General features: G+C 42.3%; 1 protein-coding gene across 1 annotated transcript in view; it reads left to right on the top strand.

Moving 5' to 3' along the window:
* Positions 1-12499, top strand: part of LOC100560482 (serine/threonine-protein kinase 35) — a 33385-nt gene extending 20886 nt beyond the window's left edge. The window contains exon 3 of the mRNA XM_003226687.4: positions 6838-12499. The gene's annotated coding sequence lies outside the window, so the exon portion shown is untranslated. The remainder of the gene's footprint in view (positions 1-6837) is intronic.
* Positions 12500-24766: the final 12267 nt, after the last annotated feature.

Below are 24766 nucleotides of genomic sequence, written 5' to 3'. Positions count from 1 at the left end.
CCTGCTTGCCAAATGCAGTATTTTTCCAAAGAGAGTGTGTCTGGTGAGCAAGCCCAAAACCCTGTGGAGCGCTGAAGGTGTGCTGTATCCACACATGACGATAGTTACAGTGATGGTTTTTCTTCTTCTTTGCTTTACACAGTTAAGGGGAAAGAAGAGAGAAATGCCTAGGGCCTGCAGTCCTGGCAGGCACGAAAATATTCGGGTGGGGGGGGGGTCGGACTTTTTCCAAAACACCCATTTGTGTACACTGCCATTTTCAGAAGCAGAGCCCAAAAAACTAAAATGGGGCCATACGAATGGAGTATACAGAAATGGATAGCAATTCCAAACAAATGCACAACCCTAATATCTATCTACCTTTACTTGGGGTGTCTTGAATTGCCCCTGATCCTTGGATAAGTGATTCTTGTAAACAACCACCCTTCTGTTATCTCTGGAGCACAGTTCCCCAGAGACCCACAGTGAACTGTGAATGACCTGAGACATACCTAAGAGACACATCAGTACTCTTCGTTAATGGAGGTGGAGGGGTATCCTTTCCCTCAAGGATGCTCAAGTGCTCCAAAATTATTACTGGTAACCTTGCAAAAGAAGGCAAGAGCTGTTCCATTCAATCAAGGGAAGTGTTGTCAACTGATAGTATGTGTACCTTCAAGTCACCTGTTGACTTATTAATTCCATAGGGCAGGGGTCCCCAAACTAAGGCCCGGGGGCCGGATGCGGCCCTCCAAGGTCATTTACCTGGCCCCCGCCCTCAGTTTTATAATATAATATTTTTATATCATTTTAAATAATATAATATATTGTATATACATATAATATTGATAAAAATATTATAATGTTATACAATATAATACTAATACCGTATAATAATATTAATTATATGATATATATTACATATAATATTACAGTATAGTGGTATAGTTCAATACAGTAATATATAATGCTAATATTGTGCTATGCTAATAATATAATATATTGTATGTACATACAGCAGCTCTGAGTCCCCTTCGGGGTGAGAAGGGTGGGATATAAATGTAATAAATAAATGTAGTAAATGAATAAATAAATAATTTTAGACTTAGGCTCGCCCAAAGTCTGAAATGACTTGAAGGCACACAACAGAAGCAGGCCCACACTTTCCATTGAAATCCTGATAAGGTTTATGTTGGTTACAATTGTTTTCATTTTTAAATATTGTATTGTTCTTTCATTGTTGTTGTTGTTTTGCACTACAAATAAGACATGTGCAGTGTGCATAGGAATTTGTTCGGTTTTTTTTCCAAATGATAATTCGGGCCCTCCACAGTCTGAAGGATTGCGGACCAGCCTTCTGCTTTAAAAGTTTTGAGGACTCCTGCCATAGGGTTTTCTTAGGCAAGGAATGCTCAGGGGTGGTTTTGCCACTTCTTTTCTGAAATATAGCCTAGAGCATTGTGTATTCATAAGCAGCGTCCCACCCAAGGGTTGACCCTTCCCCCAACAAACACAAAGAGACTGAGGTTGCTGTGGGGAACAAAAGGAAACTGAAGCTCTGTCTTGCTCAAAGAGCTGCTGTTCTTTCTTGTGCAGGGGAGTATTTGAATTAAACCGGACAGACTGTAACCACTTGCAATATATTTATGGGTACAGGTTGTAGCCAGTTCAGGAAAGTCAATGGCCTGTGGCCAGCTGCATGTTGGGTTGAACTGAGTCTCAGCATGGTTGGTTCTATGGTTTTTTTTTTTTTCTCTTGTGTGCATTGCTAATAAGAAAAGCTTGCACGATGCCCAATAGAGCAAAGGCTAACTTACTGCCTTGCTTTTAGATGAAAGCGATTGTGCTGGTTTCCCTGAACTGCAAGGATTTGGATGGGTTATTGGAATGAAAATCTCCTGAAGTTTGATCCATCTGAATTTTGGCCATAGACTCACAAGGGAAATCCGCATCTTTTAAGTCGTGCCATTGATTTGAACACTCTTTACTGCAAATAAATCTCTTATTTTTCTTACCTGTGTTCTCTGCTAGGTGTGTGTCTTCCCCTCTTCAATCTTATGATTTCTAAGCACCATCAAATTGTACACCAAGTGAACATACTCCTTTTGCATCAGGCTTCTTTCACTATTTCAAATAGAACATCAATAGGTACACCCGGGCAAGAGTGCAGGTGGCAGAAAGCCAACAAAATGAGCCCAAACACTGTTTAGATTGTAAATATTATTCAAAAAAATTGTTGAAATGTTTTATCTGTCTTGGAGATCTGCTGTGCTGGTCTGGCCCTCTTCTCATGCCCTGTCCCCATCCCAAAGTGGAAAGCTCTGATAATTTATCAGAGAAATCGGTATTGTACATTTACAGTGGTACCAAGTACCCACCAAACATTGGAATCCTCCATGGACTTCACTAGAGATGAGCCTTATAATGATGTAACACTTTCCAACAGCATGCCACCTCCATCAGCCAGCATTTGAACCAGAAATGTGCTTGCTTTTCTCCACTCATCCTGTAAATCATAAGTTCCTGTTCTGCTTAATGGCGCTCTAATTATAGCAGCTTCAGCTGAGCCCTCTTCTCTTAAGGGGCTATTTTTTCACTGTCTCTACCTCCACTTTCAAAAAGTGCCTGTGCCAAATCCACAAGAAAAAAATAAGAGCCTGAGAAGACCCATTGCTAATTAGTGCAGACTCTTTTAAGAATTGTTTTCTGCTTAAGGCATCCTTTGGTTAATTAAGCCTTCTGCTAAGATGTTTGTCCCAGGAAAGGCGGTTACTGTGTTTGGATGTGGAGCAAAAGCTAGCCCGAATCCTCCCTCTCAAGATTCCAGAGCTTTGGGTTAAGGAAGAAGAAACAAGAGGACTGAGCAAGGGGCCCAGTAATTGACTTAATAATGCCTGTTGGTGTTCCCCTAGCCAGGTTGTCTGGTGGCTGAAGTCTCCACAGGGGCATTGAAGTTTTGCCTGCTCTGTCATTTCAGAAATAATTCCCAGGTAGCCACTTCTGAAAACCACTTACAGACTAAAGGTATACAAATGGAAGGCCATTTTATTATCAAGCTTTGATGCCATTTACTTAATAGTGTTTTCAAATGTAGAAAACGCTTGAACTGTGTTCTGGATAATCCTTGCAGTGCCTGATAAAAGTCACAAGTACTCTTTCTGTAATTGGACTAAATACCTTAAAGGCACCAGATCCCTTCTGATCTTGGAAGCTAAACAGGGTCAGCCCTGGTTAGTATTTGGATGGTGCTGTGGTCTGTCTTTCAGAGGAAAGAACTGGCAAAGCCACCTCTGAGTATTATTCCTTGCCTCACAAAGACCTACAGAATTCATGGGGTCATCATAAGCGAACAGGCAGTTTATGTGATGTTTTTTTAAAATGATGTAGGAATTTTTTTAATTTATTGTTTATGGAAGCTGCTTTGGATCTCATTTTAGTAGAAGAAAGATGGCACATAAAGTAAAATAGATAAAGGCATATATGCGCACACACTGTTTCTATATGCCTTTGTTTTGGAGATTGGATAAACAGACAGTAATGCTGAAGGTGATCCACCTAAAACCACTTAGTGAGCTGCAGTGAGGTGAATTCAGGGCCTCCTGGCTCTTTTTAGCCCATTATGTAATACTGACTCACACTGACATCTGGGTGGTGGAAATGGACAATGGTGTTTAGTAGTTTCCAGTTTCATGGAACTGTAGCATGTCTGGTAGACCTGAAAGGATGGGCATATTGTGCAGTTTATGATTCCCCCCCCCCCTCACCCCTACACACACAGGACCCTTCCAAACAGCCATATAACCCAGAATATCAAGGCAGATTAACCCACAGTATCTGCTTTGAACTGGAATATCCGAGTTACGCTGCCATATATCCCAGTTCAAAGCAGATAATGTGGGATTTTATTCAGCTGTGTGGAGGGGCCACAGACAATTCCATGGTATATCTCATTTGGCTGTCTGGCTCTTCCTATTCCTTTCCTCACTTCCACCAGTTTTCAATGTCTGCATTCAAACGTTAATGACAAAAAGAAATCCTACCACATCATGATTTTTAAGTTGAAACCATTACTGCATAGGGAAGAGTAGTTCAGAATCTGAGCTAGTAAAGTTTATCTGAAAGTTATGGCCAAAGAGGTTTGAAAGATTGGGGAAAAAGTGAAACATGATCTTGTACTGGAAGAGGCCTAAATTAGCAGTTAGCTTGATTTCAGTAACTCAACATGTAAAGCATTATATATAAATTTGGTTGGTATGGCTGTGGCAGCTGGTGTTATCAGGAAATATAAAATACAAGGAAGAGAGCCCTATGTAGGTGTATTGGAAGTTGCACAGATGGTTCTGTATGCAGAAGAAGATGAGGAGCAACACAGGAACTTGTTACCATTTAGATTGACCTTATGTTCAGAGCTGCAGCACTTTGAAACAGTTAACCAGTCCCTTACCAGAGATGTGCAGTATTGAAGTGTGATTGTTTGTGTAGGAAGACCATTATAAAAATTTATTTATTTATTACATTATTTCTACCCCTCCCTTCTCACCCAATATGGGGACTCAGGCAGCTTACAATATAAAACACATATAAAAACAGTTACAATAACATTTCAAATCGATTTAAAAATAGGTTACATTACAACATTCATAAATACACATAGGTAAAGGTAAAGGTTTTCCCCTGACATTAAGTCCAGTCATGTCTGACTCTGGGGGTTGGTGCTCATCTCCATTTCTAAGCTGAAGAGCCGGCGTTGTCTGTAGACACCTCCAAGGTCATGTGGCCGGCATGACTGCATGGAGCGGCATTACCTTCCCGCCGGAGTGGTATCTATTGATCTACTCACATTGGCATGTTTTCGAACTGCTAGGTTGGCAGGAGCTGGAGCTAACAGCGACCGCTCACACCGCTCCCGGGGTTTGAACCTGGGACCTTTCGGTCTCCAGGTCAGTGCTCACCGGGGCTCTAAAATACACATATAAATATACATTTGGGCACACTTCGAATCCAAAACTGGGTCTGTCAATTACATCCTGAACCATATGTTGTAGTTAATTCTGCCACTATTATTTGAAAGCCTGGGCCCACAGCCAAGTCTTAACTTTCAACCAATATTGCAAATATGTTTGAAGTCCCAAGTAATAGTCAGACAGTTGCAGGAGGATCTTTGGACTTGAGTTACTCTTTGTCTGATCTTTTAGCATCAACACCAGAGGGGGACAGAAAATAGGAGATAAGACAAGACTTTTTAACCCAACTTTGTACTTGAGGTTAAAATATATATTTTTTAAAGAAAAAAATACGTTCTCCATTGATTTTACTTACACCACAATGTTTCAACTAGTATTCCCTGAAACTATTCTTTGAGAAGTCATTAGGGATTCCCTGGGAGATTATTGAGGGGGATTCCAACTGATTACCGTGGTCTATATAAGATGCTAGTCCTGACTTTTAAAACTCTTTACGGCCAGGGCCCATCGTATCTTAGGGACCGTCTCTCCTTCTCCCATCATCGGAGGCCACAACAACCATCCCAACGAGACTTAATCTATGTACCGGGTCCTAGAGAAGTGCACTTGGAGAGGACCAGGCGCAGAGCTTTTTCTGTTTCTGCCCCTGCCTTATGGAATGCCTTGCCGCCCTATATGAGAGCCATGCGTGAGTTAGGGCCTTTTACCCTAGCACTCAAGACATGGCTCTTTACTAGTGCTTTTAATCTATTTTAATTTTTATCAATATTTGTATGCATGTATTTTTATCCTTTACAATTTTATCTTGTAAATCGCCTAGAGCATCGTGGATGGAGGGCGATTAATAAGTAATTAAATGATGATGATGATGATGATGATGATTCAGTTGTGGATATAATAATTTTTACACAGTGTTTTCCTGAGACCTGAAAATTATTTAAAGGGTTCTTCCAGAATAAAAAGGTTTCATAAGCCAGACATAAGCATTTGTTGCTGTGGATTCAACCTTCACATCTATTGCCTCAGTGCTTGGTGAAGTTTCCTCCTTTGAAGTATGGCCATCTGTCAATCTCTTCCAACACTATCATTATGTTTCTGATCAATAAATAAGTTTTAATATGTCCCTATATGTGGATATACTCAAAAAGAATGCTCTTTGTGTGGTTGCAAACTTCCAAAGTTGATTGATGAACTAGTGTTCAAACCAAGTACTAGACACACACACACACACACACCCGCAAAGTCTGGATTACATGTGAAAATTGATGCCACAGAGGCCATAAGATTGCTTTATGGGTTACAAAGTACAATTGCATACCTATTTTATGGATGAACTTTAACTGGAAACAGAAATGTATGTTTTGCTTGTGGCATACCTTCGTTCTATATAGTATATAATGGCACTGTTAAGGCCAATGGACTCCCATAGAATAGAACACATTTGTCAGTCTCTTATATTGAGATGTTACAAGACTGGTATTGCTCTAGAGTCCCAAGGGCCACACTACACCATTTTAGCCCCTCTAGAGCACAAGGGAGCTAATGTTATATTGGCTCAGGCACCATTTTGGGAACCAGATGTGACATCATCCCAATCCAATGTACTATTTTTGACTTTCAGGGTTGCTGTTGTTTTGGGGGGGGGGAGGTTGGTTTTTCAAGATTTGGGTGGGAGGGGGGCATCAGACTGGATCTGTCAGCCTTTCTTATCAACCACATATTTTCCAGCATTTGATAAGGAAGCCTTCCTTGCTTAAAGCAAAGTATTGTTATTCCAGTACATGAAGTTCCTATTACCTATCACAGCTGATTGCTTTAAGCACTTAGAAATAAAGGCTTTGGAGGTCAGGAAAACAAAACAATATGTAATTATTGCTTTTCCTTTTTCTTCCAGGTTTTCTTACCAGGGACCTACACTCTCTATGATTTACATGCATTGAGGAACGCTGAAGATGGTCCAGGTCAAACACCAGTATCTCTGGCAAAGTGGAGCCCTGAAAGATTCTTCTTAAAAGTTCCAGTGAGACGCAAAAAGGGCAGAAGCTATTCTAACCCATTTCATTATGAGACTGTTAACATTTTTCTCTAAATTTATGTATTCCCCTCCCTTCTGCCAACTCAGCTTTGTTTACCGACTAAATCTGTGCAGGTACTTCTGGAATTCCTCTTTCACCTAAACAAAATATTTGGGAAAATCTGTATATTTTTTCCTGCTGCTGCTATGTACTGGAATTCTGGGCCAAAATGTTCATAACATTTGTTCTTGGTGCAGTTTTAAGCTGGGAGAGATTTGTTTGGGGTGTTGAGATCTATTCCTATGTATGAGCAATGTTTTTGTGGCTGCTACTGAGCCTCTGGAGGTAGAAATAAAATGCAAGATGGGCAGGCCCCAAGACCCCACGTCCCTTCATAAAACTGTTTTTGGCAGTGGAACATGATAGGAAAATCTCATGATGACACTTAAAGTGGAAAACTTCTGTTAGGTGGCCCATGAATTAGAACCACTGTTTGACAATAACAGGCCTACATTTCAGTGTGCCATGTTTCACAGTATTTATGGTAGTATTTGTGGAGGGTGTGCACACATGAGTATGTAATCCTGTATAAATGAGGCTTGTCTGTTCAACAAAAGCTTGCACTTGCTAGGGACTGCTGACTTGCTTGGTTGTGTATCTTGCTTGAATGACCATGAGAGCCAAAACCTTTAGGCTGATCCCTCTTTGTGAATCTCTTTTGTGTTCGTTGTCTATTTGGCTTTGAACCTGCTTGAGGACTTGGATAGATCCTGAGTAGATCTGACTCACTGTAAATGGCAGTGTAAAGCACAGTTTCTTCCTTGCCCTAAGTAGATGCAAATAACACACATACATGCACTCACAGTTGGACTTGCCCTACAGGCTTCTGGCTTGAAAAAAAAACCTGTTTCTGGCATGCCATCATAGCTGTAGACCTAGCTGACCTCACCCATGAAGAGTCTTGACACTACAGTTGCTGGATGGTTTTGAGGGCAAGCTTCTTGCTCTGGTACTGTTCTTGGTTGGCATTCTGTTCCTTGCATTGTCATGATACATAGCAGTGAAGGAAAGCTGCTAGATCACAGCCATAAAACCAAACCAACACTTTGTACTAGCTCACTTTTAGGATTGCTTGTGTGTATCTTCACACTAGTGCTGAGCCCAATATCTGTAGACAACCCTTGTGAGATTCTGGAGAAGGTGGTGTGCTGTTTGTGTTGTGCCTCTTGAAAGACTTTGCTCCTTAGAATGCAGGCCGTGAAAAAAGTCACTTTTGTCTACTGTGCTGATCCATTCTCATCTGCATTACAAATCTTTCTGGGATGTGGGCTACCACAACCAGCTCATGGGTAAGCCAACTTCTTCCTTGGGTGGTAATTTGTGGCTTAGGAAATTTGCTTATGGATTCCAGACCTGCCATTTGCAAATTCCTCTTGGTCTTGTTTAACTAAGTCCTAGTAGTTTTAAACTTATTTTCTTCTCTCTGCAAATCTCCACTCAAAAAAATGATAACTGTATTAGATAGATGCCTAAAGACAAATTGCAAGACTTGCAAACTGGGATAACCAACCAAAGGGAACAAAAAGCTGTTTACTGCTTAATTGATGGGCATTTTGGTGCTTGATAAATGCAGTTGTAGATTCTGGACTTTCTGATTTATACCAGAATCTATCTTATGAATGGGCTTTCTGCAGTTTCTTTTAATAGATGACTATCGAATTTTAGGGACATTGAAACATTGTTTCTCATGTCCAATAATAAATTCCAGCCACTGAAATTATGGCAGTTTAAAATAAAATGGCAAAATTTTCATAATCTAGTTACTTTCCATGATTCTCTGATGTGACATCCCACCCAGCCACATTCAAGTACTAAACCGCATTCTTCCAAACAATAGGATGGTTATTTCTCTCTCTTGAAGATTTGTGAGAGTTGGTTTAGGTCTGGAACTCATCTGACAAGCAAGCTGAAACTATTTTCTAAGAGGAGTAAATCTTAGAAGTCTTTCTGAGCTGTTTCTACCTTCCTGTATCACAGGACAGCAGGATAAAAAGTATGAGTCATTAAGACCGTCTGTGTTGACCATGCCTATGGCACACACTACTGTTTACTAGTTAGTGATTGTATCAGTTTGCAGTAGAGATCCTGTGGATGCAGGCCATCTCAATCTGCATTTTATGGACCAGATAAACTTATTTCATGTTCGTACCAGAGCATGTGCAAATGTGAGACTTCTTTAGCGCCAAGTAGCCCTTGCCTTTCATATCTGCATTTTGGATGATGAGGGAGGAAACGATGCTCTAGTCCTTCAGAAGAGTTCTTTGGGCAAACACAAACATCTACACGGCTCGGTCCATTCTTAAAACATTACCACCTCAGTACTTCTGTATCTTCAAACACAAACACACCCTCTCTTTTGTTTGTGCTGCAGTTAGGGTTGTGCTTTTGTTGTGGTAGCTAGACCACAGTGCCTTATTGGAGGTTGAAGAACTCCTACAGAGACAGCATTAGGCTGCAGAGGAAAGTTTCCATTTTGTGTTCTATTTCATTGTCTTCCCAAGTCTGCTCTGCCCTCCAGTCTCTTACCTGGATTGGCTTTATTTATTGTTGATGGCGTGCCCCTAAAGTCTTCACAGATGTTTTCCTCAGTTGACCATGTCAACTTCCAGCCCATTTCATTTTGGGATAGCCTTTACCAAAAAAAAATATTCAGTTACCATATTCTTTAAAGAGATATATCCAGATCATCCTTAATCTGGCTGCTGACTCATAAATTTAGGTTGTGTGTCTGGATGAGTGTTAGTACCAATAAAAATGTTTGACCTGAGATCCCATGAACTCCAGGTAAGTCTGTATTCATAGGGGTTCTCTCCCAGTGGAAATTGCTTACCTGTTCCTGAGGGATGTGAGATGTCACTAACAGAGTATGGCACATGGTTTTCTGGCTTTCTTGTATTGCGAGTGTGATTTTATTGAACTGTTTACATCAAACTCAACTGTTTACAACTGGTGATGCAGACTGAATTTTGCCAGACATTTTCTCAGATAGATGCTGAGACTACTATAGAGGGACTGTGAGCAGCATTTCATGCCTGGCTTCAGCTTCGCAATGTTCTGCCATTCACTCTCTTTCTTGGGTCTTTCATAAACAGAACAGGGAAGGGAGTAGCCAGCTATGAAACGGGAAGTGTGGCATCCCTTCAAGTGTACAATATGGTCTGTCCGTGTTTGCCCTCCCATGTGCTACCCACCTATGTGCTGTGGCATCCCCATCACCCATTCAGTGCTACACACAGGTTACCTCATTGGATCTTGATTTCTACAAGGGAGAAAGGGCATCTGACCTTGCTTTGCTTTCTTCGAATCTGGAAAAAAGCTCAAGCTATCTTTCAGCCTTAGTGTTGCCCTAGAGCTGAAAGTAAGCAAAGAAGTCCTACATTTTGGTACAGCCTTGTAACAACATCTGGGTTTAAACATAATGAAGGGGGAAGGGGGTGTGTGGATTTCTTGGTCACTGGCTAGGTCAAGTTGTAATCATCTCACCCAGACATCCTCAAACTGTGGCCATCCAGCTGTTTGGGTCTCGAATTCCCAGGAAACCTAGTCAGCTCATTCAGTGGTCAGGAATTCTCGGAGTTGGGGGGCCCAAGCAGCTGAGGGCTGAAGTTTGAGATTGCCTGATCTCACTTGAACAGTTACCTCCAACACTCCAAAGGCATAAGGCTGTGACCTTCTTAGGTTGCGTCCTGTGGGCTTTTGGGATAAAACTAGGACGTGAAACTTGAAATCACGCTGGCACTATGCAAAACAGTCCCACTCCCAGGCTCATTCCAACACTGGCTGAAGATTTTGAGCTGCCCATGGAGCAACTGTAGCATTGGCCCTGGCCAGTTCTTTCCATGTGAATATCTTCATAGGAACTGTGGTCCTTAGCCTGCAATAGGGTGACTGGGCATGGTTTCTTATTGCACTGGGCCAGGATTGGGCTTGCCTTGGCTCGTAGCAGTTGAGAGTTTACCCACTTGGCTGTTTGGGGTGCTACTAAAACCCAGAAGCATGCAGTAGTTGAGCCCATGCCAGTCATCTTTATCAGCACAACCTCCATGAGAGCAGAAGAGGCAACAGGGAGAGCTGAAGACACCCAACTTCCCCCTTTGAATAAAGTTTCCTGGAAGGTTGGCCTGTCCTATGCTCTTGCAACTGTCATTTCATCAACTCACAGCTCTTTGTGTCACCTTCAGTATCTTTTTGACGTTTGTACTGCCCTTTTAAATGAAACTAGTTTCATGACTTACTTCCTTTGTTTCCTCTTGCTGCTATTCCTGTTATATTTTAAGGGTCAAGGTGCTAGGATTGGATTGCTATTGTCTCCCCCCCTCCTTCAGGATCCCAGACTGTGCCTCTCTGACACTGCCAGAATCTTTTTTTAAAGCAATAAAATACCCTCACCCCATCCCAGTAAGAGAGACACAGTCTATGAATTCTTTGTTGTTTTTGCTTTTTGCATATGTCTTTTTTTTTTTGCAACAAAAAAACCTCCCTAGTTTGAGTTTAAGCCTGCCTGGGTTCCACTGTGGCATCCATTAAACCAAGACAACAGGTAAACAGCATGCTATTTCCAGTTTCTTAAACACTTAAATGTTGGGACTAATTGTTATCAGAATATTCAAATGCAAGCTCTCTAGATGAACAGTTGCCAAAAACAAAAAAAGTACTGCTTGGATTGCTTTCCTCCCAAACATGAATTCATGGGATGCCAGGACATGATAAGCAAGATGGAAAAGCTACCTCACAGCCTCCTCTTGCAGTTGGGACCCAATGCAAGCCTCCTTTCAAGGGTGTGTGAAAATCAACAGATACTAGGAGAAGAGGGAGCTCTTTTAGCTGGTCTGCCAGTCTTGGAGCTGTATTATTTCAGTTTGCAGCAGGAGAAGGAGAGAAGCATGCAATGGGTTCCTCTTCCTGAGGAAAACACTTGGGAAACTGACATTGTGGGGAGAGAGACGCCAGACTTCTCCTTGGCGTCCACCTATGGCAAAGCAGAAGGGCATGCTTTCATGTTGAAAGAGCATTCTCTTCCATAATCCCTGAAATGTTATGGCAGAGATAGAGGTAGGCCACCTTAGTGGGAGAATTAAATCAACACAGAGACAGGGAGAAATTACTCTTGTTTTATACATATTAATTTGACCTCGGTCCTTCAACCTACACACTTGTGCATAACAAGTAAAGGCTTAAACCCAGGTGTCTCAAAACAGTTTCTGATGTTTGTCTGAAAAAAATAACGCCTCCTTTTTCTTTGCACAGAAGCTGGTAATCTAGGACCTGTGTGTGAACAACTTTATATTTTTGTTATAAAAAGACGAAAAAGAAAAATTGGTTTACTTGGGTTGGTGTGAGACATTGTATTTAAGTTCCTTTTGAACACTGTGGAAATCCTGATTGTGTGTGAATGGCAGCAGCTTTGTAAATTAAAGAGACAGTTTGTGTGAATAAAGGTAGTGGATGGGGTTGAAAAGCCATACCCAGTTTTAAAAGCAACGTCTCTTTGTCTTTGTGTTCATAATGGACTTGATTGCTACATTTGGTGACAGGACCCATTGGAGCAGTTGAAGGTGTTGGACTTCTTTTAGTGAGTACCCAGCTGAATAGCTACTGGGGAACCGTCAGTTATGTAAGAAGTTTCTGGGTTTGAATTGCATTGGCCAGGACAAGGGGGAGTCTAGAAGAAACAGTAGCATATTAAAGTGCCTCACATAAGGTAATGCATGTTCTCAGCCAAAAACTGCACAAGGTTGGTCAGTTCATATTTATTTCCATGCATTTGCTTCCAAAAATCAACTTTTCAAAGGTTCAGAATGGCTTACAGGGAAATGGAACAGAGAAAGCAGACAGGGAGTGATAGTTAAAGATAGTTAAAGATGGCTAAAATGGTCGCCACAAACCCTATCAACTTTAAGGCTATTTGACAGACTAGAATTCCCCATATAATTCCATCCAGATCCTGGGATACACAGGCGATAGTCCCTTTGTTCATTCCCACTATTGATAGTCAGTGGGAACATGAGAAAGGGTTTCCCTAGAGAGGCCAATTACATAGTTTAACTTCTTAAAATCTTTGTAATCTGCCCTTTTTAATATATTAATAGTTTAATCCCATTTCAACCTTGACATTTTTGTGTTTTTGATTATTTCCTTTCAAATGTGTAAGCACACTCAGGAAATGGGCTTGCTATAAAAACTCTATGAAAGGGTGACCGTAATTCAGAAACAGAGGCATGCAATGACAACAGAAAGTGAAAACTGCCTTTGTAGGCTGATGAAGCAGTGTCTCAGACCACCTTGCTAACAGCTAAAGGTAGCTTATTGGGCTCTAGAAAACAAAACACCCAGAGCAGGTAGGCTCCAGCCATGCCTTCCATGCTGGGGAGCTTCCTCGCTGACCTCAGTTGGAAACGGGAAGCTGGGCTTGTCTTAAATCCAATCAGGCAGCGTTCCTCTTATGTTCTGCTATTTTAGCTTCGGACTTAAAATAGCAGAGACATTGGCTGCAATGAGGCCAAGGCTTTGGCGATTGTCTTAACTTTGTAGAAAGAAGAAAGTAAGCTAAGCAGCATCTGGGTCATACAGGCTGTGCACCTTTTAAGCTTGAGCTCATGCAGGTCCAAAGCAGCAAGAGAATCTCATCTGTTGTGTACAGAAGTGTTAGAACCACTAGCTGAGACCTCGCTAGCATTAAAGGGGCCTTCATATTCTGACCACATACAGCTTTCTGTCTATGCAGCAGGTCTTTCTGGATCATATTTTTACCTGTGAAAACAGCGGGCCTTTTGCATTCCATAACTACAGCACTTCCAGCCCTCTTTAACTGTCCTGGCTATATCCTGTGGAATTCTGAGATTTGTAAATTGGTAACTGGATGGGGATTGTAAATACCCTAAAGACACCAGATCCCATCTGATCTTGGAAGCTACCAGCCCAGGTTAGTACTAGCTGTCCTATTTACTAAGATCAGTGTCACAAGCAAAATTCCTGTTAGCCTGAAGCAAGCCGTTGTGATGCCATTTTACAAGAAAAAGTCACCCAGTGATCTAGGGAACTGCAGACCGATCAGCCTGCTTTCAATAATAGGGAAACCTTGTGCACGGTATCTTTGTGTGAGACTTTCTTCCCTCTTGGAGCCAAACAACACAATCTCCAAGGCACAAGCAGCATTTCATCTTGCCGAGAAACATGTCCTGACAGCTACAGGGTAAGCTGTTTGTGGCCTTCATAAACTTGAGATCAGCATTTGACTCCATCTCTAGAAATAAACTATGGGAAAAATGGACAAGACCTTGAACAGTAAAATACTTCTAGGCCTTATTAAGACCCTGTATAGTGACAGTAAGCTACAGATCAGATGTGGCAACCTGGGACAACTTTCTGGAAAATATCCATGTCGAGAGGAGTCAGACAAGAATGCACCCTTGCCCCTACCTTGTTTAATATATTCATCAGTGATCTGGAAGAAACCTTATCGGACCCCAATGGACATCTGCCCAAGCTTGGAACACGGAAAATCCCAATATTGCTCTATGTTGTTGCTGCTGCTATCATCTCACGCTCCAGAATAAGACTAAATTACCTATTAAGGAAATTCCTAAATTATTGCTCACAGAATGACCTAAAATTAATTACGGGAAGTATAAAATGGTTTTTGAGGAGAAAAATTCCTCCACCAATGGACCCTCAATGGGCATGCCTTAGAACAGGGTAGAAGCTTTCAATATCTGGGAATGTTTTTCCATCACACTCTGTCCTGGTCCACTCATATATCTTCTATTTCCCTGAAAGCACAAGCTAGCAGATCAGCTATTCCCTGTTTTAGCATTACCAAAGAGGGTTGGTATATAACATTGGGTATTAAATGTTTTTAAACGCCAAAACAGCTACCCAGTTGCTGTATGCATCTATCATCTGGATTGGTGGCTTAGCACCTAAGATAGACCAGCACCCATCACAGTTCTTGAGGGCCCTCTTCCATTTCCCCATGAACTTACTGTTAGGTTAGTACTTGGATGGACAACTACCAGTACATTTTAGGTGCTGCAGGCTCTATTTCAAGGGAAGGAATGGCAAAGCCACCTCTTGAGTATTCCTTACTTAAGAAAACCCTATGAAATTCATGGAGTTGACAGGAGACTTGAAAGTGCACAAAGAAAACCTTATAAAATCCATTAGCTGGTGAGAGTTTGAGTTATCTCTGGTGAAGTACATGCTACAAGCTGATGCTTTCAGGTAACATTTTCTGTTAAAATTCAACTTGTGCTGGATTTCCTATACAAACGGTGAGTTTAAATGAAAATGCCCAGCTTGGTTCCTCTTTTTCCAATGTAATTGTAAGGTACTTACTGCCTTTTCTTCCATTGGTCTCCTTTATTTAACACTGAGATGGCTTTATTCATCCTCAGGTTGAAATCCACAGTTGGATCTAAATGCTACTTATTAAGTGCCAAGGGCATAATGCACTAGAAAGAAAAGGTAATTTGCCTGTTTGGACTTTACCAAAAAGCCAGACATTCCTATTTTGGCCAGACAGTCGGTCTTCCAGCTTTTGGGATTCCAACATCCCACCCAGTCCCAAGTGGTCAGAGGTATAGAACAGACTACTGTGTTAATCACTCTGTTCCTTTCTCTTGTGTAATCTGGATACAGTTTTTGTATTCACTCATAGCCCAGTTGGCAGTGTTAAATGCCATTTATTTAGGTGGAACAGATTGAAAAATAGCTGTGAACAAGAGGCCAGAGAATTCAATTCTGTTCCTCTGAATTGCTTGACATGATATCCAAAGAGTGGAGAGCAGTTTCAAAAGAGCTGGACAACAGTGTCCATCAATCTCCCAAGTTCTTATTTTCCACCAAATCAGAAAAGAAACATTAATGTACTGTCAGTCCTTCACTGGAAATTGACCATAGAACCACACTGGAGGACTTAGAGATTCATAAGCTGAATACTGAAATCTCTAGGTTCTCCAGTGCGATTCCAGTGGAAATTGACATATCGTTGTGCTGGAGAAACCTTTGTGATGGGTTTCACAACTCTTTTCGGAATCAGTAACATTACACACAAAGGCTACTTTTTCTTGTTTCTGTCTTCGAAGCTGTCCAGGAACCAATAGAAGAAGTCTCAGGGGCCAGGAACAGACCATAGACCACTACTTTGAATAGCACTGCTCTAGGCTATATGTCAGAGAAAGGCAATGACAAATCACTTTTTGGGTATGCTTAACCCAGTAAAATTCTCTACCTGTGGATCCCCAGGTGTTTTGGCCTACAATTCCCAGAAATCCCAGCCAGTTTACCAGAGGTTAGGATTTCTGGGGGTTGAAGGCCAAAACATGTGAGATATGTATGTAAAGGGGCAATACTGTTCTGAATCTCACAACCCAAGGGCTGCCTAACAAGAAAGCATTTTTGGCTCTTTCAAATCAGTAGAATTACACATAATGCCTGGGAACTTGCTAGTGTTTAGCACCGGAGTAAGTCCACTAATAGGAGTTGTTGGACAATGTTGCCCAATGTCAGTGGTCCACATTGAACTAAAAGTCATGAAAGGAGAGTTGTGCAAACTGCCATTTTTTTATCTCAGATGATATACTGTACATCCATGTGCTTCTAAAATGGGTATAAGTGTTGTTTAGTTATGCATTCAGTTGCGTTTTTGGTTACCCAGTGTTGCCATTCAACACTCACTTAGCACAATCGTTGAGGAACCAAATACAAAGATTTACATTACAAAAGCCTGATGTAGGAACTTGGACATCATCTAGCATTTTCCATTTGTCTGTCCTGCTGTGAGGATTTGCAGGAAATGGGTATTCAAATTGTATTTCCACTCCCACCCCCCAGTCTGCAACTTAACACAGCTTCTTATTTTGCGCCTTCAAGACGTTTCTAACTCAAGGCAAACTATATCATGGGGTTTTCTTAGCAAGTTCTATTCAGAGGAGGTTTTCCTTCCTGTGAGGCTGAGAGTGTAAGACTTGTCCAGGATCACCCAGTGGGTTTCCATGACTGACTGGGGGTTCAAAATCTGGTCTCAAAAATGGTAATCCAATGCTCATAGTCTAACATGGTCCCAACTGAAATTGTAAACTTCATAGTATACAAAAAGTAAAACAACTATGCCAACAACAGTTAAAAGGAGCTAAAGGCAAGACTATTGAAAAGAATAAATATAATTTACAATCAACCATCAAAGACTTTCCAAAATAAAAAGCAAGGAGGGAATAAGAGAAGAAAGGATAGGGGAGTGAGATTGGGAGGTTCTCTCTTAGGCACAACTTTGATGACCTGAAACCAGTTATAGCAGAGATTTTAACCAACTATTCCAAAGAAGTCTAGGATGAAAATCATGCAGCCTTCCAGAGGCTGCTGCCCTACAAAACTCAGCAGCCTTCAGCCACCATAGGCTAGGTAAGGAATGCTGGGACCTAAAGTCCAACAAATTGAAGGGCTACATGAGTCTCACCTCTGCATGAGTTCGTGGACACAGAAAACTTCTGTTTCATTAGTGCCTTCTGGGTGTACTGTATGTGCAAACACAGGAACAGTTGGTTAGCCTATTAGTGATCTGGGTGATCCCATGGACTTCACAGGGTTTTCTTAGGTAAGAAATATTAAGAGTTGGTTTTGCCAATTCCTTCCTCTATAATGCAGCTGATAGCACCTGGTATACATTGGTTGTCTCCCATCCAAGTAATAACCAGGCTTTGGCCTTCTTAGCATCCAAGGTCAGACTTGGCAATGCTTTATTTCGTATCCTTCTTAGGATCCTAAGCAGCTTATTTATTTTATTTTATTTATTTATTTACAGTATTTATATTCCGCCTTTCTCACCCCGAAGGGGACTCAGGGCTGATTACAATGAACACATATATGGCAAACATTCAATGCCAACAGACAAACAACATATATAGACAGACACAGAGGCATTTAACATTTTTTTTCCAGCTTCACGATTCCGGCCACAGGGGGAGCTGTTGCTTCACTGTCCACTGGCGGCTGTACTTCCTCATTCCTTTCCTCGTGTTTTGCTGGCAGTTTTATGATGTTGTAAATTAGTTAAATTAGCCTCCCCACATAAAGCGTACTTAAATTTCCCTAATTGACAGATGCAACTGTCTTTCGGGACTGCATAGGTCAACAGCAAGCCGGGCTCTTTAATGGTCGGGGGCTTAACCCGACCCGGGCTTCGAACTCATGACCTCTCGGTCAGTAGTGATTTATTGCAGCTGGTTACTAGCCAGCTGCGCCACAGCCCGGCCCTAAAAATTAAAAAATTAAAATGGAGTCCAGCAAAGTGGGGACCTGAATCCTATATATTGTGGTTACATGTCCACCCTTTCTCTGCCTGGGAAATAGGTATGGATTTCGGAGATGGATAACAGCCCAGGTGCCTATTTCTTCCTGGTTTTCTCCATGATCAAATCCTTCTTTATAAAATGGGTATCCTAACTCTCCTGTCCTTAGCAACATGCGCTCCATTCAGCACTGGAGAGAAATCTGAATAAAGGAAGAAAAAGAAGGAATGTCCAGAAATGGAGAAGCTAAATCAAGGTGACGGGACATCAGAGAGAGCGGCAGCTGAAAGGAAGGGGAGAAAAGCCAGGTAAGTTGAAAGGCTTTAATGTTTGTAGCAGGCATGGGTAAACTTTGGCCCTCCAGGTGTTTTGGACTTCAACTCCCACAATTCCTAACAGCCTACCGGCTGTTAGGAATTGTGGGAGTTGAAGTCCAAAACACCTAGAGAGCCTAAGTTTGCCTATGTCTGGTTTATCGGGAGCTACATCCAGCCCTGCAGTGAACACCAAAAGGCCAGCTTCACTGTCAGTCACCCATACAGACTGTTGATTTGCTATTTTGCAAAAGCCAGGCTGTGGTTTGGGACTTCCCCAAAGCGCAGCTGGGAGGATTACAACAGATGAGCCAAAAAACAAACAGCCACCTGGGATGCGCCTGTATTTTTCATGCGCCGCAACCTGGACAGCAGTGCAACTTGGAGGCTCAGCTGGGATTTAACCTTGTCCTTCCAGGAATCCCCTGCGTGAGATACCAGAGCTTACAAAGCTGCCTTTTGGGGCTTAATGGGAGGCCAAACGGAGCTCGGTCCCTAGGTTTGGGGACCCTAGGGAATGGTGGCCAGCTCCAGCTGCCTTTTGTATAGGACACAAGAAACCCACTTTGGAGGGGAGATGTTCAGCAAAGATGCCTAGGAACAATAAGAGCAAACAAGGGGGGAGCAGTCTCCAGAAGAGATTTTAGTGAAGGAGAGAAAAAACTCTAGGAACCAATCAATTATAGTTGCAGGAGCAGAACACGCTTCTCATGCCTTCTAAGCCATTCATTGCAACACATTACTTTTTGCATGTTTTCAGTGACATAGTGAAATAGATTGCTTCAGAGAGTGGGAGGCTCCATCTTTGGAGGCCTTTAAACTAAAATCGGAATGGGTTGTTGTGAGTTTTCTGTGCTGTATGGCCATGTTCCAGAAGTATTCTCTCCTGACTTTTCGCCGACATCTATGGCAGGCATCCTCAGGGGTTGTGAAGATACCTGTCATAGATGTGGGCGAAACGTCAGGAGAGAATACTTCTGGAACATGGCCATACTGCCCAGAAAACATACAACAACCCTGTAACATCATCATCATCATCCTGGGGCTGTAGTTTGACTATTTGGCAGATAAACCTAAAGGTATTCTAGCATTAACCCATAGCAGTTAAAACCTCTGAGGATGCCTGCCATAGATGTGGGTGAAACGTCAGGAGAGAATGCTTCTGGAACATGGCCATACAGCCTGGAAAACTCACAACAATCCTGTGATTCCGGCCATGAAAGCCTTTGACAACACATTGAAATTGGAATGGTGAACATCAAGTTAAGTATTCCTGCATGGCAGAAGGGGGTTGAGCTGGATGGCCTCTGGAGACCTTTTTCACCAAGGGACTTCCAGATCTCTATATCCTTCCTAATACAATTTAATGGCGCTCCATGCAGTCATGCTGGCCACATGACCTTGAAGGTGTCTACGGACAACGCCAGCTCTTCGGCTTAGAAATGGAGATGAGCACCAACCCCCAGAGTCGGTCACGACTAGACTTAACGTCAGGGGAAAACCTTTACCTTTACCTACAATTTATTTGGGTTAGGATGCTCTGATCCATTTTGCCCATGAAAAACCTCGAATTGGAGAAACTGAAACAATCAGCAACTTTTACTGCCAGGCATGCTGTGTTGTCCATTATAATAAACAGGTTTTGGGGAAGATATGGGGATACATAGAAACGGTGAGTCCATTTCATGCCATTTAGCAGGCGTTTCCTGGCTGAGAACAACTGGCTCTGCAGGGATCTGTGTGACGCAGCTTTTCTTCGGCGTTACATAACGGGCGATGCGGCCCTCGGCACTGTCGGCTTATGTAACCGGCCGATGCTGCATGGCTGGGAACGTGGCCTGTTTGTTTTGACCGTGGTTCTGTGGGCGGGCCCCTCGCCGGTCACCTGCCCTCCCACACCCAGCTACGCCTCGGAATAAACACACCAGACGCCAACTGCATCCGCCACGGCTCCCAGGGACAGAGCTCATCAGCATTGTGCCCCTTAATGCCTTCCGACAATCGTCTAAAATGGATTCATTCGGCCTCGCTGGGCTTGAATGCAGCGTGTCAATCTCTGTCCGCCGCTGGAGGAGATGAGGCCCTGGCGCAGCGCCACAAAAGCACAGTGGCTCATCCTTTGGGCTGAGGCCTCCCGTCAGCCTGGGAGCAGGGTCAACGCCTTAAAAACACACTTGTTTGCTTCCATTCTTCCCTCTTTTCAGCTGTATCCATCCTGGTCATGCCAGAGGGCCAGAAAGCAGTGAACCCAGGACATTAGAGAAGGTTGAGAAGCTCTGATGTCAACATGGGAGTCCAGAGGAGTCTTCTTCTCTAGAAGTTTTGAAACAGCATGGATGGCCATCTGTCAGGAGGGCTTTGGTAGCATCTCCATGCATGGCACAAGAGGGTGAACTGGATGGCCCTTGAGGATGATTTTCAACTCTATGAAGAACTTTAGTAAAGGACAACATTGACTTGCCCTACCACCTTCAGCAATTGGGACAAGTCTTCAGTGGTGTGTTGAATTCTAACAGCTCATTTAGCTATTGAATCTCTTCATCATCATCAATAATAATAATAATAATAGGTCAAATATCATTAATAAAGAGGAGCAAAGTAGCTAAGAGAGGCCATAGATGTTTTCTTTTCTCTCATCCTACTTGGAAGGGACAGATGATGCCTCCAAAGTTAATTGAGGGCAAACTACGAGGGTTGAATGAAAAATAATGCCTCCACCTTCGTTACTTGGGTTTGGATAGGAATACAGTAGAGTCTCACTTATCCAACATAAACGGGCCAGCAGAACGTTGGATAAGCGAATATGTTGGATAATAAGAAAGGATTAAGAAAAAGCCTATTAAACATCAAATTAGGTTATGATTTTACAAATAAAGCACCAAAACATCATGTTATACAACAAATTTGACAGAAAAAGTAGTTCAATACGCAGTAATGCTATGTAGTAATTACTGTATTTACGAATTTAGCAACAAAATATCACGATGTATTGAAAACGTTGACTACAAAAATGCGTTGGATAATCCAGAACGTTGGATAAGTGAGTGTTGGATAAGTGAGACTCTACTGTATTTTAATAAATAAAATGCAGAAATAATCCTTAGAATGTGCTCTTTAACTACCACTGTTCACTTTTCCACATAATCACCAGATAATTGGATACATTTCTGCCAACGATGAACAAGTTTTCTGAAGCCATCACGGAAGAAGTCAACACTCTGTTTCTGCAACCAGCGTCTCACCATACCGATCGTGCACAGATCTTCCGATAGCCAAGCAAAGCAATAATGTGAAATGCCGATTATGCTAGAAATTTCTCTCTGATACGACTATCGTCCTGAATCAATCTGCCAACCTTTTGCTTGTGAAACTTGGTGGTTGCTGTCACAGGACGTCCAATTCTTTGTTTGTCACGCAAGTCAGATGTTCCCACCTCAACATCTTTAAACTTATTCGCCCAACGACGCACAGTACTCACATCAACACAATCACCATAAACAGCTTGCATTCTCTGATGAATCTCCTTTGGGTGACACCTTCTGCTGTCAATAATTCAATGGCTGCACATTGCTTAAGTCGCATTGTTCAACTGTCTGCACAGGGTTCCATACTTCACACTTTAACAACACAACCATTCAATGCTAAGGCTTCCCACCAAATGGAACTAACAGTAGAGGAGAGTCTACTGAACAAGCCAGTACCTGCCGCATACCAGTATGGCCATCTGTTGAGGAGTTACGAAGGTGGAGGCATTACTTTTCATTCAACCCTCGTACTTCTGACTTTGAACTTGGTTTGCAGCCATTGAAATGATGTGAGGACCAAGGGCGAAAGTGGGAGAGGAGAGGACAAGTGGAATATTTTAAAAGCAGCATGGGAAGTGGGTTCATCAGTACTGTCCCTGCCAAATTGGGGCAACCATGGGTTATTGCTTGACTCTTCGGATAACACACCTTGGTCCAAACTTCTGCGAAAGCCTTCTATTGTGGTTATTATTATTTCCTTTTGTAAGATTCTGATTCTGTGTGGAATCCTTTCTCATCACAGACACTTAACCTTATCAATGACCTCATTTCACCACTGCTGTTCTGTTCCTTTAACATTGTTTATGACTTGACAATCCTTAAATGATGCGGAAGAGCACAATTCAAATCCCTGTTGAGCTGTGGAAAGCAAACTCTCAGAGGAAGACCATGGCAAAGCCCCTTGACAGGGAAACTTAACAAGAGGTTCACTTTATGGATATTGTAAGTCAAAAATGGCCTGCAGACACCCAACAATATTGCATCCTGACTTTTGTCTCTCAGTGGCCTTCCTTCTGCTGAACAAAAGTTTGTTTTCCTGTTCTCAGCAGAGAGCCTGAGCATTGCCACTCTCTGCTTCCTCTTCCTTCAGGTGCTAGAAGACAATAATGGGAATGTCCATTAACTCCGTAGCCTTAATGGCATTTTGTTTCCTCCTCAGTACCTGAGTGAATGTGACTGTCATTCTCGGTGAACAACTTCTAAGGACATTAAACATCTCAAAGACCCTCTGGCTGGGATTAGGCTTTATGAGCTGTTGGGAGGGTTTTGTCTCATTTGCCAAAATAACAAAACAAAAGAGAAGTTGCAAAGAATCTTATTCTTGTGCCATCGACAGACAAGTAGCCGGATCTGGTTTTAAAGTTTTAGTGGTTATACCAGGCATGGGAAACTTGGTCCCTCCAGGTGTTTTGGACTTCAACTCCCACCATTCCTAACAGCCGGTAGGCTGTTAGGAATGGTGGGAGTTGAAGTCCAAAACACCTGGAGGGACCAAGTTTGCCCATGCCTAGTATATTGACTAATATCTTCCAGAATCCCAATCCAATTCTCAAACCATGATGCCGTGTTAGCTGTCATTCCAGCTGTGTGCATTTATTTATTGGATTTCAGAAGTATACCTAAATACATTGAATAAAAGGAGTGAGAACAGGACCTTCCAGCCCTCTGCTTCCTCAGCGAGACAGATGATAAACAGATGATTTTTAATTGACAGGTTGATGCTTTTTTATAAACTTCAAATTGTATTGTATCCAGGTTATGTCTGACGACACTCATTAGTTGCATTTCCAGCTAGAGCAAACGCACAGTATTAGATAGATAGATAGATAGATGGATGGATGGATGGATGGATGGATGGATGGATGGATGGATGGATGGATGGATGGATGTCTCAGTGGCCAGAATATTGTACTTATACCTCTGTGAATGAGAATTGCACAGTTGCATCTCTCTCATATCCAATAGAGAGCTGCTAATGCATTACTACACAATATGTGGCATGAATCAATAGTGCAAATGTGCATTGGTGCAGGATGCATATCAGCACTCATTCTACACAGGTATGCATCACATTGATTCCCATCATGCACTAATGTGTATCATGCGCCTCACACTATTGTGCCAGTGTCCCATTGCTCACCTTTATGATTCAGTAAAGAAGTGTCTTGGTGCCTCTGTCACATAGCTAGATATAAGGTAAAGTTGTGTTGTGTACGACTCTGAGGGTTGGTGCTCATCTCCATTTCTAAGCCGAAGAACCAGTGTTGTACACCTTCGTAACTCCTCAACAGGTGGCAGTCCTGGTCTGCGGCAGGTCCTGGCCTGTTGAGTAGACTCTCCTCTACAGTTAGTACCATTTGGCGGGAAGCCAAACGGTTGTGTTGTTAAAATGCAAAGTATGTAACCCTGCGCAGACGGTCGGTCATTGCGACTTAAGCAACGTGCAGTCACTGAATTCTTGACAGCAGAAGGTGTCACTCCAAAGGAGATTCACCAGAGAATGCAAGCTGTTTATGGTGATTGTGTTGATGTGAGTATTGTGCTTCATTGGGCGAGTAAGTTTAAAGATGTGATTTGGTTACAAACAAAGAGATGGACATCCTGTGACAGCAACCACCAAATTTCACAAGCAACAGGTTGACAGATTGATTCAGGACAATCGTTGATTCACTCAGAGAGAAATTTCAAGCATCATCAGCATTTCACAAGAACATGTGGGTCACATTATTGCTTTGCTTGGCTATCGGAAGATCTGTGCTCAATGGGGACTGTGAGACGCCGGTTGCGGAAACAGAGTGTCGACTTCTTCCGTGACAGCTTCAGAAAATGTGTTCATTGTTGGTA

Source organism: Anolis carolinensis, chromosome 4 (genome assembly GCF_035594765.1).
Source record: "Anolis carolinensis isolate JA03-04 chromosome 4, rAnoCar3.1.pri, whole genome shotgun sequence".
NCBI lineage: Eukaryota > Metazoa > Chordata > Lepidosauria > Squamata > Dactyloidae > Anolis > Anolis carolinensis.
This window is presented reverse-complemented; position numbering and strand designations above follow the sequence as displayed.